Raw genomic sequence first — 6,084 nt, 5'->3', positions numbered from 1 at the left:
CCTGCAGTACCAAGTTTGGCCACTGCAGTGAGAACAGAGATATCCACTTCTTGCAGATATCATCTCAGTGCACAGCTGATTGAAGGGGGTCTGTCTTCTGGGACCCCTGCTCATCCATCGATGACCTAACCTAAGGATAGGCCATTGATAGTTTGTAAGTGGACAATACCTTTTTTATAAGAAGGTTGTAAAATAGAGAACTCAAAACTGGACTGTACTATTCTGTTCATTCTATTTCCTCAAACTTAGAGGACCTAAATTCTTATCTGCTGCTTCTAAACCCTCAGAATTCCCCATAATTCCTGAACCTCGTAGACGGAGTACAATGTTCGAGGCTCTTCCTCATCTGTTTTATGATCTGCTCTACGCTGGCTGCCATTGTGCTTTGTAGTCTTGAATGTCTTGCTGCCTGAACCCCTGTCCTGTGTGGCACCGGCTCACTGTATGTAAATATCGTTATGGAAAATGTAATTTATTTTAATATTTTTCAATAAAAAAATTTGAAACCTAAAATTGTCACTTTTTTTTGTGACGTCTTCTCTTTGTATTTCATCATTCAACCGAGATGCAATTGATTGTGCCTGAATGGTGAAGAATTTCCTATTAAAGGGTGCGTCCAGCTTGTCTGTATGTGCACATGCCTACCCAAACAGCTGAGTCACTTTGAAATGGCACAGATTTACTTGTGGTTCTGCTCACATCTACATCGGAGGCTCCGTTCACCACCGCCCGCGCAAATCCTGCATGAAATGCTGGGCATTTTGCATTCTGTACAACTAGCTTCATTTGCATGTGTTTAGAGAACAGTGGGTGGTCTGTTCTCTAAATACATCTCTATTCTCCAGTGGGACAGCTGCAGAAAGAATGTTATCAGCGCTCCCCATGGAGAACTCCAGAGCTGCACTCACTATTCTGCTGGTGGAGTCACTGTGTACATACATTACTTATCCTGTACTGCTCCTGAGTTACATCCTGTATTATACCCCAGAGCTGCACTCACTATTCTGCTGGTGGAGTCACTGTGTACACACATTACTGATCCTGTACTGATCCTGATTTACATCCTGTAGATCTTTTATTATAAAAGTGAAAAACATAACAATAAACAGAACATAAATATCGCTCACTTGGCATAAGACATAAACATAAAACAAAAGCAAACTATCACTTATATTAACTGTACTTTGCCTTACTGCAGGACAAAAGGAACAAAAGCAAAGGGTCCATCTGGTCCAAATAATACACACAGCACACTACACCAACCTGCACTCCAAAACTACACTCACTCATCCTCACCAATACATATACACTACATACTACATATACCAATATACCCACATGTAAGAAAACATATTCATAACTCTCAGGATTCAGCCGGAAATCCCAAAAAAGAAAGAACTTGACTAATAACTGAAAATCCATGCCAAATGAATTATATAATAATACTTACAACAATACCAAAAGTAATAATAATAACCCAATACCCATTTTTTTTGTAATTTTTTATTTAATTTTATTTTTATTCTTTTTTGTGATGCCCACCACCTAAATAATAAAACCTTACATAATCCTAAACTAACCATATAACCAGACCCCACACACACAAAACCCCTATGGTGCAGCCTGGGAGCCACGCCTGCATCCCAAGTCCGTGCTTAATGTCTATGTCCAGGACGAGCCGAGCTGCACCGCATACACACACCCTGCCCGCCGCAGCCTGAGGGCCACGCCCGCACCAACAGTCCGTGCCCAGTGTTCATTGTCCGGGACCTGTCAAGCTAGGGCTAAGGCATATATCCCCCCTCCCCCCAATAAACCCCCACCCAACCTATCTATAACCCCTAACCCTATAAACAAAACATATAACATCTCATATTACATAACTACAAACCAACACTACATATTAATACCCGAAAGCCTAAGGTTCAGTTACCTGCAGCCATACATACTTCATCTTTGACCGAAAACAAAAACTCTACTAGTGTCACACACAGCCCTCCACCAGGACTGGATATGATAAGCCGGGCACCGACCAAATAGAGAAATACTATCCCTATGGTTAATCTGTCCCTACTCCTTCCCTAAAAACTTACCCTCAGAGAAAACTGTCCCTACCTCTCCCTATTCTGTCCCTAAAAAGACCCTAACAATAAGAAAACTGTCCCTAACGAAAGACAAACCCTCTCCATAGAGAGGCTTTAGTCGTGCCCAACCTCTCATAATCCAGAGAGCGCACCTTCACCAGGTCACCCAGGATGTTCCTATTCACCTCATCCGCGGGGAGGATTTTCTCTTCCGTCGACACTAGACACCGTGCATTCCAAATGTGAAACCTGACCACTAGGCTGACTAAGAATAAAGTGCACCGGTCCCTGCCACCAAGGTTCCTGAATGCCCCATAGACCCATTCCGCATACGAGAGGCGTGCCAACCAATGGAGGCTCCCACCCGATTGTACACCTCTGTATTAAAGGGACACTGAAGCAGGAAATGTTCCATGCTTTCCAGCACGTTACTGCACTCCTGGCGGGGACAACCCCCTATCCACCAGTGGCCTGCTCTTTAAGTTGCCCCTTACAGACAGTCTCCCGTGGAAACAGCGCCAAGTCAAGTCCCAAAACTTCAAGGGGATCCTGTCAGAATTCAATAAATGTAACCCTTCCTCCAGGTCCCGACTTGGGCAGTCCTTGAGCGCCAGGGGCTTCTGGAAATGGGTCAACAGAACCCTCTTATCGAGGAGTTTCCTCGACAGAGTTCTGATCTCCCACATCCCCAGACCCCACCGGCCTATCACCTTCAGAACCACGGTAGCGTAAGCCGGAAGATGCCCATGCGGCGTGCGAAGGTCCTTCACTCGCCCTCCTGTCTCCCATTCCTGGAAGAAAGGCCAAAGCCATCCCCAACAGGAGAATACCCACGGAGGAGCCCTCTCTTGCCAGAGGTTGCCTATGTTGATCTTAACAAAGGTGTTTATGAGAAACACCACGGGGTTGACCATAGATAACGCCCCTAGTCTCCTCGTGCGGTATGTGACATCTCTCCTAATAAGGTTCAACCTGTTCCCCCACAACATTAGGAAGAACAGGTTGTAGACCCGGGTCCAGAGAGGCTCTGGCAAAATGCATACGCTGCCCAGGTAGATGAATAAAGGGAGCAGGTATGTTTTGATCAGGTTAACCCTTTCCCGAAGGGTCAAAGACCAACCCTTCCACTGGGCCACCTTCTGAGTGGCACCATCGAGCCTGACCACCCAATTTTGCATGGGGTAATCTCCCCGGCCAAATTCGATGCCAAGAACTTTAGCCGAGTCCTGGGGCACTGGAAGGGTGTCCGGGAGACTAAATGTAGGATCTCCCCTTCCTAACCAGAGACTTTCGCACTTATCCCAGTTGATGCCGGACCCGGATGCTTCCGAGTAGCGATCCACCTCTGCCATCACGTACTCTGCCTCCCCCCTCGAGGACACAAAGATGGTGACGTCATCAGCGTACGCTGCCACCCTGAAGGTGGCTTCCGGTATCGCCCGATCTATCCCGACCCCCGCCATAGGCCCACCATCAATCCTCCCAAGGAAAGGATCAATGGCAAACACGTACAGCAAGGGGCTCAGAGGACAGTCCTGACAGACGCCAGACCCAACCTCAAATGGGTGGCCGACCCAACCGTTCACAAGCGGGAAAGTCTCAGCCCCCGCGTACAATGTCCTGAGCCAATTGACAAACCCCACTGACAGGCCATATCTCAGAAGAACAGACCAGAGGTACTCGTGATTAACCCGATCAAACGCTTTGGCCTGATCCAAGGACAGCAGGTACCCCTCCCAGTGACCAGCCCTACCCTGCTCCACTGCCTCCCGGACACCTAGAACAGCACTAAAGGTGCTACGGCCTGGAACAGAGCAATGCTGGGCACCCGAGAGGAGCCGGGGTGCAAACTTGACCAGCCGATTAAACAGCACTTTTGCCAGAACCTTCCTGTCCGTATTGAGAAGCGCTGTGGGACGCCAGTTCTCAATACGGCTTGAGTCTTTACCCTTTGACAGAAGGATCAAAGCCGACCTCCTCATTGACTTTGGGAGAGTGTCCGAGGAAAGACACTCATTGAAAACCTCAGTCAAGAGGGGACTCAAGAGGTCCTTGAAGGTCTTATAATACTCGGATGTTAAGCCATCCGGTCCTGGTGATTTTTTGAGCGCAAGCCCATCAATCGCCAGTTTAACTTCCTCTATGCTGATCTCCTCTGTCAAAACATTAAGGGAGATATCACCCCCTGGCTCAGGAACAGCTTCAGCCAGGAAAGCCGACATCACGTCTCGATCTAGATCCCTCTTTCTCAAAAGGTGCGAGTAGAAGGATCTGATGACTTCCAGAATCCCTGATCTGGACCTGTTCAGAGATCCCGTACCGTCGATCAGTCCAGTGACAACTTTACGATTCACTGACATCTTGCAGTTTCTGTAAGGGTCGGGCGAGTGGTACTTCCCGAAGTCCCTCTCAAAAACCAAAGGTGCGTGCCTATTATACTGGCACCCTTTGAGCAAAGACTTCACTCTGGAGATCTCCTCGCGGCTACCTCCAGTAGAGACAAGATGCTCGAGTTTCCTCCTCAGGCCCTGATAAAGACGGTACTTACTCAGGCTCCTGAGGCTAGAGAGCTGGCGGAAGAACCTCGCCGCCCTGATCTTGAGCATCTCCCACCACTCTGACTTACTGCTACAAAGATCCAGTAATGGTACCTGGCTCTGCAGAAAATCCTCAAAGGACTGTCTTATCTCTGCTTCCTCCAGGAGTGATGAATTCAGCCTCCATAAGCCTCTACCCATCCGGAGGGTCTCTGCAACATTCAGGGAAAACAAAATCAGACAGTGGTCGGAGAATTCCACCTCAACAACAGAAACTGGTGAAGAGATGGCTTCCTCCTTCAAATAAAACCTATCTATTCTAGACCTGCACTCGCCTCTATAATAGGTGAAACCCGCGTGGCCTGGGGTGTGCCGGATGTGGACATCCACCAGGCGAGCTTCGCTAGCTATGCTATTAAGTGCGACGCTATCATAAGTCAGCTTGCCTAGGGAGCCTCCCCTGTCACGGGTCCTCGTGACTGCGTTAAAGTCACCCCCAAAGATCACCTGCCGACTGGTAAGAAGGTACGGCTTGATCCTCATAAAGAGATCTTTGCGGTCCCGCTTGGTTTGGGGACCGTAGATGTTGATTAGCCGACGCTTTTGTCCCTTCATGAGAACATCCAGGATCAGGCACCTCCCTATTTCTAACTCGATAACCCGTCGGCATTCAACCGCTGCGGTAAAAAGTACCGCCACTCCGCTATATGGCTCGGCCACAAGAGACCAGTAAGATGGACCAGACCTCCATTCCCTCCTTGCCTTACGCACAGCTGCCAAATTTGGCAGCCTGGTCTCTTGCAAAAACGAAATGTCGGCTTCAACGCGGCCGAGAAAATCAAAGGCTGCAAATCTAGCCATATCAGATTTAATGCTGGCAACATTAATGGATGCCAGCGTCAACAGAGCAGGTGCCGCCATCATTGGTGATTGAGTTAGATGGCTTTCTTCTTCCCACCCCCTTTCTCATCCGGGTCTGATGATGACCCCTTGCCACGTTTCTTGGACACTGAAAGGTCCATGGCAAGGGGCTCCTCGACCTCGTCCTCCTTGCCACTGGGCTCTGGGCCAGCCCTCCCCCTGGAGGTCACCAAAGCCCCACAAGAGGAAGGCTCAGCACCCCCTGTAGGCCCCACACTTGTCCTAGGCACCTCTCCCTCTGCCTCCTCCGAGGACGAGAGAGCTTGGTACCTGTTGGAGAGCCCAACAAGAGGAGAGTTTGGATTGCCTTCCTGCACCTGGCCTGTTGCAGGGGAAGATTTCCCTCCCCTTTTTTTCATTTTCTTGGAGCCCTGCTTACGCTTTTTCTTTTGCCACTCATCCTTGCCCTCACCCACACTTTCATAGTGGGAAGAATCTGAATAAGTGGCATCCTCTTCCCTTTGGATCCTCCTGACCTCCTCATCCAGCTCCCTGTCCCCTGGAGCCTCAGCCACATGATTTGCGTCCGGAGCAGGGGCCAG

The sequence above is a fragment of the Eleutherodactylus coqui genome, chromosome 3, assembly GCF_035609145.1.
Source record: "Eleutherodactylus coqui strain aEleCoq1 chromosome 3, aEleCoq1.hap1, whole genome shotgun sequence".
NCBI classification, from domain to species: Eukaryota; Metazoa; Chordata; class Amphibia; order Anura; family Eleutherodactylidae; genus Eleutherodactylus; species Eleutherodactylus coqui.
The sequence above is the reverse complement of the archived record's forward strand: the minus strand, read 5'-3'. Positions refer to the sequence as shown.